The sequence below is a fragment of the Ruditapes philippinarum genome, unplaced genomic scaffold (genome assembly GCF_026571515.1).
Source record: "Ruditapes philippinarum isolate M1 unplaced genomic scaffold, ASM2657151v2 ctg7388_1_1_1_1, whole genome shotgun sequence".
Lineage (NCBI taxonomy): Eukaryota > Metazoa > Mollusca > Bivalvia > Venerida > Veneridae > Ruditapes > Ruditapes philippinarum.
Genome location: NW_026863121.1, coordinates 122,208 through 135,967, shown reverse-complemented (window position 1 = coordinate 135,967; position 13,760 = coordinate 122,208).

The following is a 13,760-nucleotide window of genomic DNA, read 5'->3' as shown; positions in this document are numbered from 1 at the left end:
GCCCTAAAGCGCACAATTTGTTGGGATATAAAATTATGATACCTAGCATGAGAAAATCCCCGCAATGATATGAATATTTTATCAATGCAGCTAATGATTTTTTACCCGCTCTTTTTATGTCTAGACGTTTACTCACTCTATCAGTACTTGTAACTCCATTTACCTATATCACGGTGCATATCCATATCGGTACCCTCTTTGCGAAATCTGCTGAAACGGTACCCTCTTTGTACATGCACAGGCCATTCTCTGCTCAAAACAAACCAGCGATGGATAACAAGCCAGTAAAAATTCATTGTAATAAGGAAAGGAGGTATGACACGTGGAAAAGATGTATACCACGGAACACTAGAATGTTTTATCTATGTGCTGATTTGTTATGTGCCCGTTTTTCATGTACTGCAACTTCACAATAAGCTACAAAAATCAACATGTCTTACCTCGCCCATCACCTCGACATACTTTTCGGGCTGAAATGAACCTGTAGCTTGATTATATATGCATCATACATATCTAATATGTTCATTTACATATCATCTTCGGACAAGGCAGTACATTGTCAAAAATAATGGTAAAATTCATAAAAACACCCTACTTTCAGTTTTTGTAGCTTATTGTGAATTTGTAGTACATGAAAAACGGGAACATGACAAATCAGCACATAGATAAAACATTCTAGTGTTCCGTGGTATACATCTTTTCTACGTGTCATACCTTCTTTCCTTATTATATTGAAATTTTACTGTATTGTTATCAATCGCTGGTTTGTTTTTAGCAGAGAGTGGCCTGTGCATGTGCAAAGAGGGTACCGTTTCAGCAGATTTCGCAAAGAGGGTACCGATATGGATATGCACCGTGTATATATTATAATAATAAAACGGGCAGGGAATTTAGTATGTTTTTTTTAAAATATTTACTCGTCTGGACCGAATTAAGTCTGACCTATAAAATATGTCAAGGCCGTAAATTTACCCTGTCTGACGGATATCTTTAGTATAGAAATTGAACAATATTAGTTACGTGAAATGGGTTCCCGGTATACCGTAATAATTCTCTGTTTTCATTCATAAAGTCGCAGTCACAGAGACGTGTTTCTTTTTTCTTTCTTTTTTTTTTGATGCTTTAAACAACAAGTTATGGTAAGATATTTAATTAAAATGATTACGTCACAATAACGAAATGTTTTTATTTTTAACTTTTAAATTCTAGTTGATACATAGTTTAAAACATTAAATGAGTAATCCTGCGTGTTGGTATTGTGTTTATAGCGGAAATGGGAAAGAAAATAAATTAGTTTGAAAATCATTCCTGTCATGATAATATTTCAGAGTTAGGTTTAAAAATACAAATGGTTGTGCATCTTTGACATTTGTACATATATTTTGTGTTTCCAGACTGAAATTTGTACAGAAGAAGAGAAGCACGTCTTCCGTTTGCAGTCAATGCTGAATAAATAGGGAAGATTTGTTCTCAAACTTTGTATGAGACATGTCTTACCGGGCTTTTCTGGTAAAACATTCGAGGAATATCTTGGCCAAGATCACGTCAAAGAAAGAATAAAAGAAGGGCTTGAAAAGAGTAAAGTATTAACTATGGAACAATATCTCAAATTATACCCACATTCCGGGGCACCTGATTTAGATGCATTAGATATATCCCTGCTGGTGTTCCTAATACGACAGCTCCATCCTTTCATGAAAGTCAGCAATAAGATTTGGTTGGACCCACTTGATACCAATACGGGTATAGAAGCTGATATTACACGCTTGAGGGAAATTAGAAATACGCTATTTCATCTCGGAGACGCGTCTTTGACCACGACTGAATTCGAGAGTGAGTACGAAAGATTAAAAACTATATTATGCCGGTTGATTAAAACTGTAGGTGCACATACGGATACACTAGAGGACATTGAAAGACAATTGGAATTGAAGAAAAGAGAAACATTTGAAGTCAGAACTGTTAAAAGGGATATATGCACAAATGTTTCAGATTGTTTAGAAAGAATTAGTATAACAGAACAGACTGTTTCCGTAGAGGGAAAAACAACCAGTACCTCGTCACTGCAAACTAATAAGTCAGGTGAAATAGGACAAACCTGTAGGGGTAGGAAATGCTTCAATCTCTCAAGTGTGTTGATATGTCAACCATGTTGTAAACGCATCCGTACAAGAACCATGACGACAAATGATCAGTGTAGTAGTTTCCCTTTGTAAAGAAAAGAAAATGTTCGTCCTAGCTGTAGAATCTCACTCAATGAAGCTGACATTAGAATCTGAATATAGCCTTAAATGCTCTTGTGATGTTGTAGGTATTAAGTACAATGAAGGTTTTGTATATGTTCTGTGTGAAACTGGAGAAGTACGTGCTATAAAAAGCAATAATGGCGCTGAACAAAATTATATCAAACCGGTGTCCAAAGTCCATCATATTTTGACATATCTCCTGATGGAGAATATATCTATATTACAAACAAAACAAGCATAACACGTTTGAGATTGCATTTACCTGGTGGTAAATGTCGTGCCTATTCTGATAGAGATTGGAGAGCATTAAAGGGAATCTCTGTCAGTCAGTCACAGAGGCGTGTTTGTGTCAGTCTGGGAGTTTTAAGATACGTAAGTAAAAAAGTTTTGGATAATTTACAAAGTCCAATGGGAATTCACAAATGTCATGGACATTTGTATTTATCAAAGTTTAAGACAGACCCTACTGATCAAGCTTGCAGGGAAATTGTTATTGCTAAGCTGTGATGTCTTTGTTTTACACTCGTTAAATAAAATTAAACATGTGTTTTTGTTATTTATTTGTAAGCAGTGTCAGTATGTGTGTTCTAAATAATACAAGTTACCTTTCAATCATTTCATCTAGGAAACCATATTACTTTGAAAATGCTTTTTTAAACTTATTTTCAACACGTCCCAGTAATGTTACACCCGCTGTTGTAAATGGATATGTCCTTATCACACATGGCCTAGACATGGCCTAGACATGTACTTAAAAAGTGTTTCATTTTTAGTGTATAAGGTATAGATGATCTATTATATCCAGGTAAACTAAGACACAGGACTTCGGGGGAGCTAACTCCGGTAGCCTAAGGAAAAAATATTTTGCGCGATTACCGCCCTGAAATTGTTTAGAAATGCACTACTTATATATTTTACCTGATTATTATCGCGTTACCAATTATTCCAAGGTATTCGGTATAAAAAGTATCAAGCGCCTGCTAGACTTCACAACAACTGCCTGGAGACTTTCACTTTCTTATTGTATTTTCACCGACATGCTCCGAAAACGACCTACAAATCTTATTATCTGATTCACATGAATCGTAAAATAAAATATTTCACCATTTTACTTCTAGTTTTCATACCTTTTAGCGAAATTTTCTTTGTGAAACAACTGGCCATGGAGAAATATTTGATTAATGCCGTAGAAAAACATCTGCTAGGTAAAGACATTTTAAGAATTAAAGACACCTAAAATTGTTACCATATGGGAAAACAACTTTAACTCACAAGGTCTGCCGCCATTTTGTGTACATGAATGTCGAATGTAAGTTAAAATTAAAATTAATTGAAATGCAATAAACCTATAAATTATTATTTTTACTTTTGTTATGTATCTTAAACATTTATGTACCGTGGAAAAATGAGGCACCGGTATGAATGTCGGTATATTTTATTCATACATGACACGACTAAACAACAACCCATATAAAAGCTTAGCTGCTTGTATTGTTTGGTTTTATTAACCTGTCAATTACATATTGATTACACGGTCGATGCACACAGTATATTAATCTTCGGTAGATGTTCGGTAAGTTCCGTGAGATGTACGCTGTACGATAAAATTTAATTTAAATTGTATCTCTAAACTACGTGTACTCAGCGTTATAGCGCAATAGGGTAAATCATGAGTTTATAATCTAAGTGCCACACGTATCGCGTTGGTCCATGTTTTTTTTCTTATTGATACTTTCAACATTATTGAATCTATATATGATCTTTTTATGTTGTTCGTTTTTTTTATTATATTTTACTTAATTTTGTTATGTATATACTCTTTTTAAATAACATATTTTTTAAGAATTCATGTTTAATATTAAAACGGATTAAATTTTCAATGCCGTAAACACAATACAAAACTGTTCCATTAAAATATACTGCAAAAATAAAGAAAGAGTACTAAAACAATGGCAACAGTAAGGATCGAACCACAGACCTCTCACTTATCAGGCATTCTCTTTACCGCCTGTCCTATTGTGAATTAACGAAAACCTTCACATTAAGCTGGCGTGACTTTCAATCCATGACTAATATACTCCACATTAATTCTCGTAAACTACACGGACCAAACCGAAGCGGGATCGAATATTTAAATGAGTCCTATAATGTATTCATTATTGACAGGTCAATAAAATCAGACAATACGGATAGTAAGTAAATGATTCAGTTACAGTATAAATATATTTATTATTGTTCTATGTTATAACTGAAGTCATGTTTTGCATGAGAAATTACCAAATATGGTAATTATAACGGGAAGCGGTTTATATATAAACCGGGTTGTAACGTGTTAAAGTCACTTTGAGGTCAGATACAGGCAGTTAAACTAAACTGGTTAGTTTAGTCATGGAAGATAGTTCGAGCAGCCATATTGGGCGTTCACATCATCAGGAAAATACGTTGGAGAGAGAAGATAGAGCACATAGAGCTAGCTATCCAGAATCTGGAGGTAAGTCCCCGGGGGATTCAGCAATTGAAGCGTTTTCTTTATTTAGAGATTATCTTGATACTCAGTTGAAGGACTTTAAAAAGGATTTAAATTTAAAATTACATGATACTCCTTCAGTCAAGTTCAAGAAAGAAGCTAATCGTATTCAGTATGAGTTTAATCTTGATATTCTTCGCAGTTTAGAAGTGGTTGCTGTCGATAAATTTCGTATTCCTGCCGAAATTTTCGAGATAGTGTCCAGTGTTATTTCCAAGGTCAAACAATGAAATAAGTTAATTAAAGTAGCTGATAGTTCCCCCGGGGGCTGGCTTACCGTCAATGAATATGAAAAGCCAGTTCTTGGATCAGATAGTGAGGTCGAAAAGCGCCTTAAACAGGCGGAAGCCAGGGCTGTATGGAAAATCAAAGCAACCACTTCTACTAGTGAACCTTCTTTCAATCCTTATAAACGTCCTGTTTCTACTTTCATGCCGAGAGAATCGCCTTCGATTTCCGATACTGATCCAAAAACCGGCTTATTCCTTTCGTGGCACATCAAATGACAAAGCTCCATCAGAGATATTTTGCTTCGCATGCGGACAGCGAGGACATTTCCGCCATGAGTGTAGATTCTGGTCAAATTCAACGAAGCGCTTTACAACCGGACAAACTTCAAAAGAAGCTCAAGTTCAGAAAGCTCCGCAGATAAACGACACAGATAAATGATAAGTATTTTTTTCAATGCCCTTGAAAAGAGAGTTCTTTGAATATCAAAAAACTTTATTTTCACAAGCAGAAAACAATACCTGTGTTAAAAGTCGTTTAAAGAAGCACTTTTCTTATTGGAATGACATTGGTTGCAATTCTTATATTCTTGATAATAATTGAAAATGGTTATAAAAATACCATTTCTTATATATGCCTGAAAGATCATTTTAAAAAAAACAATCGATCAGCTTTGGAAAATTTAGAATTTGTAGATTCTGCAGTTGAAGAACTTGTTCAAAACAAATGTGTTATTAAAACTCCTTTTTATGCCTCATGTAGTTAATCCGCTTTCTGTTTCTATCAATAAGCAAGGAAAGAAAAGGTTAATATTAGATTTAAGGATAGTCAAATAACACATCTTTGGAAAGATACATTTTCTTTTGAGGATTGGAAAAATGCTTTTAAGAATATTTTTTGAAGAGAGTCTTTTTCTTATAATTTGACATTAGTAAAGCTTATCATCATAATTGATATTTTTTATGAACATCAAACTTTCCTAGGTTTTTTCGGATACGGGGTGATTTCTATTGTTTCAGACCGTTTTGCCATTTGGATTAAGTACAGCTCTCTTTGTTTTCACAAAATGTATGCGTGAATTAGTGAAAATTTTGGAGAAGTAACAGTAATAAAGATAGTCATGTTCCTTGATGATGGATTTGGTACTAATAGTACATATGATTCTGCTAAGAGTGATGCTTTAGTAGTTAGAAATTCTTTTACTTTCAGCAGGATTTGTATTAAATGACGAAAAAATCTATTTTGGGTCCCTGTCCAAGAATTAGAATGGACAGGTATATTTTGGAATAGTTCTGGTTTTTTATAAATCAGTATTCCTGATAGAAGAATTAAAAGACTGTTTAGATACTATTAAATCTATCATTGAGGGTCTGCCTTTCGTTTCTGCAAGGCGTTTAGCTCAATGCACGGGTAAACTTATTTCAATGTAGCCCGTTTTAGGTAATTTAACTAGGCTTTTGACTAGATATTTATATCGAGAATTAGAGAGTAGAACTTCTTGGGATTCTGTTTACAAGTTAAATTCTGAAGGTTCTTGCTTAGAAGAATTAAGATTTTGGTTAAAGAATTTGCAACTTTCTAATAGAAGGTACATTTTGCAATATTCACCAACACAAACTGTTGTTTATTCTGATGCTTCGGATTATGCAGCAGGCGCTTTTAAAGTTAATTTTGAAAATAGTATTTTTCAATCCGTTTGGTCAGATTATGAAAAACAACAGAGTTCTACTTTCAGAAAGTTAAAGGCCGTTAAACTGGGGCTTAGGGCTTATTCTCAGTTGTTAAAAGGTAAAACGGTGAAATGGTTTTCTGATTCACAGTCATGTGTGCATATTGTGCAATGTGGTAGTACCAAACTTCACTTGCATGAAGAGTCCATGAATATTTTTGAACTTTGTTCAAAGTTTAATATAGATTTACAAATTCAATGGGTTCCAAGGGAGCAAAATAAATTCGCTGATGAAATTAGCAATTCAGGAGTACAGATGAATGGCAGGTGACAGGGGCGTTTTTTGATTTTTTAGATAAAATTTGGGGACCGCACGATATTGATCGTTTTGCCACTTATCTTAATAGAAAGGTTAAACGTTTCAATTCAAAATTTGTTGATTTCGAAACTGAGGCTGTGGATACGTTTACACAGTGTTGGGGCAAATGCAACAACTGGCTAGTTCCTCCCGTACGTCTGGTACCTAAAACCATTTCTCATTTGTTACATTGCAAAGGCAGAGGTACTATCGTTGTTCCAAAATGGCATAGTTCTCCATTTTGGCCATTGTTATTTAAGAAAAATTTTGTTCACAAGGATTTCATTTCAGAAGTCCTTGAATTTAGTGAAGGGCAAGATATATTTACTAAAACTGAAATCGACGGGAGTATTTTTGATTCTAGCAGATTTAAAAGTAAAGTCTTAGCTATAAGGATAGAATCAAATAATGCTGGTTGTTTTTGTAAATGTAAAGAATAGTACATTTTAATATTTAAAAAAAATTATTTTTACAGGTGATTAAATCATGAATTTCGCTTCTGCATATGATTTTCGTGATTTTCTTATCAGTGGAAATCGTGGGAGTTGCTTGTTCAAATAATTAGGTCAGACACGGAAATTAATGGGTTAACTGTCCATTCTATTTTAGCCTTGTGGTAGACTGGAAAGTTTTAGATAAAAAACTGCAAATTAAACATGCTAGTTTTTTAGCAAAATGCTAAATAATTTTGAAAGTGCTGATTGTGTTTCTAGAAGTGATATTAAATATTTTGAAGGTGGATTGCCTTTTTAGTTTAGCGGAATGCAAATATTTGGAGCGGAATGCTTGTTTTATATTAGCGGAATGCTAAAGTATTTTATAAGCGGAATGCTTGTTGTATATTAGCGGAATGCTAAAGTATTTTATAAGCGGAATGCTTGTTGTATATTAGCGAAATGCTAAATTATTTTGTAAGCGGAATGCTTGTTTTATTTAGCGGATTGCTAAAGTATTCTTGTAAGAAGAAAAGTTTGTTATATTTAGGGGAATGCTTAAGACTGTTTACAAGCGGAAATTTGTTACTTGTTACATGATTTTCTTAAAGGAATGCTGTTAATATTTAATAGAAATTTATACCATGTTAGCGATACAATTTTGTCGGATTTACATAGCAGAATGTTTAAACATTTCAAACTGAAATAAATTTTATTAAGTTACATTTTAAAGCGTTTTTGTTGGCTTAACTTCTTATTTCATGTCGTAGAATTTAAAATATTACATTTTCTTTATATAAAGTTTAATAAGATTTTATATTTATTTTCACTAAAATTTTACATTTCACAGATGTTCTTAAAGTGGGAGTATGGAAACAAATCGATACTGTCTACGTACATCCGGATCTTTCTACAGCACATGAAAATCTTAAGAAGTTTTCTTTAAACTCTAAAGCTTTAAATACTTTAAAGTCTTATGAACAATATTTTAAACATTTTTGCAAATGGTGTATCAAGTATAATTTCAAACCAGTTCCTTCTTCTGATTATCATGTTTCACTCTATCTTTCTTGCATGGAAAGAGATAATCCTTCCCAGTCAAAAATTAACAGTGTGCTTTATGGAATTTCCCATGCACATAAATTAGCAGGATTCGTAAATCCTTGCAATTCGCCTTTAGTTAATTTTGTTAAAGAAGGAATCTTGAGATCTTTAAGCACCATGAATTGTTCTAAAGAGCCGCTTTCTAATCAGTCATTACAATTGATAGTAGAAAAGTATAAAGATACTACATGCCTCCTAGATTTGAGATTCGTGACAATGACTTTATTAAGTTTTTCTGGTTTTTTAAGGTTTATTGAAGTTATTTCTTTACGAAGAAACGATATTGTTTTTAAACGGGATCTTATTGAAATCTTTATTCGGGAGTCAAAAACTGACCAATTGAAAAAAGGTCAAAAAATTTTGATTAGTAAAACTAATAATGATACATGTCCAGTAAAAGCTCTCGAGAAATACTTGCTTTTATCAGGCATCTCTGAAAGTTCAGAAGAATTTTTGTTTCGAAAAATTTCTTTTTGTAGTAAATCAAAAACTTATAAGCTAAGGGAAGGAAATCCCATTTCCTATACAAGAGCGAGAGAAATATTTTTGTATCGTATTTCTCTTTTAGGGTTAGACAGGTCGAAATTTGGTCTCCATTCATTAAGGTCTGGGGGAGCTACAGCTGCAGCTCTTAAAGGTGTCCCAGATAGGCTTATCAAGAAGCATGGTCGGTGGAAAACCGATAAAGCTAAAGATCTTTACGTTAGAGAAAGTGATGACTTGAGACAGTCTGTTTCCTTAAATTTAGGTTTATAAAAATTGTAAGAAGTAATATTTATGGTCGTTTTTGTTTTCACTTCATGAGTGTTTAAATTTTTATTCAATATTCACGCTTTTTGTTTTAAATTGAAAAATTCTGGATTTTCGGGTGCCCGTTCTTTTTCTTTTGATGCCTGTATTGACCACACCTATATAAGTGTTTGTTGTTTTTTTTCAAAACAAGGTTATAATATAGTTTAATTATAAATGATTTATGTTTGTCTGAAGGAACTGAAAGAAAACATAAATATATTTATTATTGTTCTATGTTATAACTGAAGTCATGTTTTGCATGAGAAATTACCAAATATGGTAATTATAACGGGAAGCGGTTTATATATAAACCGGGTTGTAACGTGTTAAAGTCACTTTGAGGTCAGATACAGGCAGTTAAACTAAACTGGTTAGTTTAGTTTCCCCACCCACCCGCCTATTTTTTAAGATTACTGTTTTGATTCTTTGGAATTTGGTTACAGTAAAGTTTTGATTTAACAACTACAACAACAGTTTATTTGCATACATGTTTTAACAACATAAGAGCTATATACATGAAATAATATACAGTGCTTCAAATTTGATATATAGATATTCAAATTTGTTTCATGTTTTATCATGTTAATTTATCTATTTCAGATCGAATGAATTGTCTAATTTTCTGTAAGATTGAAGCAGAGTGAAAGAATATTCATCCATATGTAAAGGATTTAAATAAGTGTTTGAGTGTAGATGGTTTCTTGGACATTGAAAGTGATTTTTTTCCCCTTCTCATCTTTTGTGTTAAGAGATGGACTCAAAAGACCATATTTCTGGTCATATTTTTGCGAGAAACCATCGCAGTGTGCTTGTGTTTTGTAATTATCAATGAATAAAATGCCTGTATTGACCACACCTATATAAGTGTTTGTTGTTTTTTCAAAACAAGGTTATAATATTGTTTAATTATAAATGATTTATGTTTGTCTGAAGGAACTGAAAGAAAACATAACATTATTTTCAACGAGACAGATATTGAAGAAAGGAAATTGTCAAATTACTTCCAATTTTAAGTGTTTTCATTTACTTACTGGCAGCTGCTGTGGGGACATCCGCTTACCGAATTGATCAATAGATTACTTTTTAACATCTGTCGAGCACCTATTCCCTTTGTTAGTATTCTGTTTTGTAAAATTAAATCGTCTAACGTATGAATAATTGTAAGGATACATCAAGTTAAAGTTTTAGACAGCTGTCGTAACCTTTATATATTTTTATGAGTAATTCATTCAACTCTTGTATGTAATGAAAAGCCAAGTGACGTGCCAGTGATTTTGTAGATTGCTTTAATCATTTTACATTGTGTATGTTTTTATTTATCTCGTGCACACGAGACACTTTGTCGTGACCATGAGTTACTAAGTCGTGCGCACGAGATAATTAAGTGGTCACTCGAGATACTTTGTCGTGCACACGAGATAATTAAGTCGTACGCACGAGCTAGAAATTAGTCATGAGCGAGAAATTATACATTGAAAAAATCGCACGAAAAATCTGTGTAGTGGTTGGCATACTGGACCGGCAATCCAGAAACCCGTGGTTCGAGTCCCGGCTGCGGCGATTTTTCGTGCTATTTTTCTAGTCAGAACATGACTTAACATCAGCTGACTTATATCAGCTAGAAGACAGAAAGCTGTCCCTACAGATAGCCCCTGCTATTACCATGCATGTTAAAGGAACTCCACTGGGGTTTAAAAACCTAAAAACATAACATTTGAATTTTTTACATAAATGAGCTGGGGCACTTTAAACAGAAATATATGCATAGATAGTCAAGAAATATTACTTTGAAATAAATTGAACGTATTTTTATGCTTTTTAGCCCGATTTGATTGAAAAGCATTTAAACGCTTTTCATTATCGGTCATTTTTTACAATTTGAATAATTATTCTGGAAAAACGAAGTGCGCGAATGATCAGAAAGTTTGCACAAAGATTAGAGGTCTAAACTTACATCAAATTGTACATTTATCTGGAAAAAATATTTTCAGTGCCATCATGTCAAAATACCTCAGTGGAATCCCTTTAAATTGAATTGGAATTGAAACTTTTTTTAAATGTATGGGTAAATTTCATTCTCAGTGGTTGGAATTTTATTTTCCCCTTTTCTGATTTATCAAGCTATATCCTTCAGAAAGCCACAGGTTGTTTTGAAAATTGAAAAAAAAATCACTGCCACCATGATAATTGTATATACACACACTTAGAGAGTAGTATTAGATATCTTTAAATTGATATTTTCAGGGAAATAAAAGATCATTAACTCCAATATTCACTTGGAAAGGCAGGTACATGTAGCTAGAAAAAAGTATAAGATTGAAGAAAGACAAGGAGATTATCACAAACAATAGGTACTTGTATAATATTTGATGTATATTTCACAAATCAAACTGTTTTCCAAAAAAATATTCATGAAAACATACGCCTTTTTACCAGTGTCACCACGGGCCAGATTATCTGACCCATTCCCAGTGGCAAATAATCCCAAATATGCTTATTTTTCCAAGTTTAGAAAAAATCATAATCGAGCCAAAATTCCCGTTATCAAAGCTGACAATTTTTCTTCATTCCATTTCAATCCAAATTGGAACCAGACAGATGATGTTCAAAAACACATTGCATTGTCAATTTTTTATGTATTTTTTATGCTTTGAATGATATACAATTTGTTGGATTAACAACTTTGTACATGGTACTGAATATTTTTCCCAAACAAGATGCAAAATTTCCTAACCTATATATTTCCTAAATTTTCCCAAAATGTCTAGGAAAAGGCTTGAAACTGAAATTGTTTAGTTTGCATTTCAAATCTACATACTGAAATAGTCCAAGACTTGAAGCATTTTCAAAGTAATATGGTTTCCTAGATGAAATGATTGAAAGGTAACTTGTATTATTAAGAACACACATATTGACATTGCTTATAAATAAATAACAAAAAAAAAAAAACACATGTTTAATTTTATTCAACGAGTGTAAAACAAAGGCATCACAGCTTAGCAATAACAATTTGCCTGCAAGCTTGTTCAATAAAGTCTGTAAATACAAACGTCCATGGCATTTGTGAATTCCCATTGGACTTTGTAAATTATCCAAAACATTTTAACTCACATATCTTAAATCTTTATCAAGTTTTAAGACCAAATCTCCAGTCCAGACTGACACAAACACGCCTCTGTGACTGACAGAGATTCCCTTTAGTGCTCTCCCTTCTCTATCAGAATAGGCACGACATTCATCACCAGGTAAATGCTATCTCAAACGAGTAATGCTTGTTCTGTTTGTAATATAGATAAATTCTACATCAGAAAATATGTAAAAATAAGATGGACATTGGACACCGGTTTGATATAATGCTTCTTCGGCTACATTATTGCTTTTTTATAACACGCACTTCTCCAGTTTCACACAGAACATATACAAAAAACTGGAAACAAAGTGATCCCTCGAAGGCATTAATCACAACAAAATTACATAAGAATTGCAGACTCCGCTTGATTGAGTCTGTACATGAGGGATAATGAATAAGTGCAACATCCCTCACGCCCCCTAGCACCGGCTTGAGCGGTACTCAATTCTCAACACTTAATAGTGCTGGTATCAATGATCCTTCATTGTACTTAATACCTACAATATCACAAGCGCATTTAAGGCTATATTCCGATTTTAATATCAGCTTCATTGACTGAACTTCTACAGCTAGGACGAGAAGTTTCCTTTCTTTACAAAGGGAAACTATTGCACTGTCGTGGTTTATTGCACATATAGAGTTTGGTGCTTGACACCGGAATTCTTGAAAAGGCTGCCCTGTCTTTGTAAAAGCTTCCACAATATTATGTACTCTATCTGTAACCAACAACGTTCCATTCCTGAGAACAGTCATACTTGTGATTGGACAACGGTACTCGAGTGATGAATGATCATTTGTCATCATGGTTCTCGTACGGATGCGTTAAGAACATTGTCGACATAACAACACACTTGAGAAATTGAAGCATTTCCTACCCCTACAGGTTTGTCCTACTTCACCTGACTTACTCTTTTGCAGTGACGAGGTATTGGTTGTTTTGTCCTCTACGGAAACAGTCTGTTCTGTTTTACTAATTCTTTCTAAACTGTCTGAAACATTGTGCACTCTGTTTTACTAATTCTTTCTAAACTGTCTGAAACATTTGTGCACATATCCCTTTTAACAGGTCTGGCTTCCAATGCTCCTCTTTTCTTCATTCCAACTCCAACCGTCTTGTCATGTCATCTGGTGTATCTGTATGTGCACCTGTATGTGCACCTACAGTTTTAATCAACCGGCATAAAGTAGTTTTCAATCTGTCGTACTCCCTCTCGAATTTAATCGTGGTCAAAGAGGCGTCTCCGAGATGAAATAACGTATTTCTAATTTCCT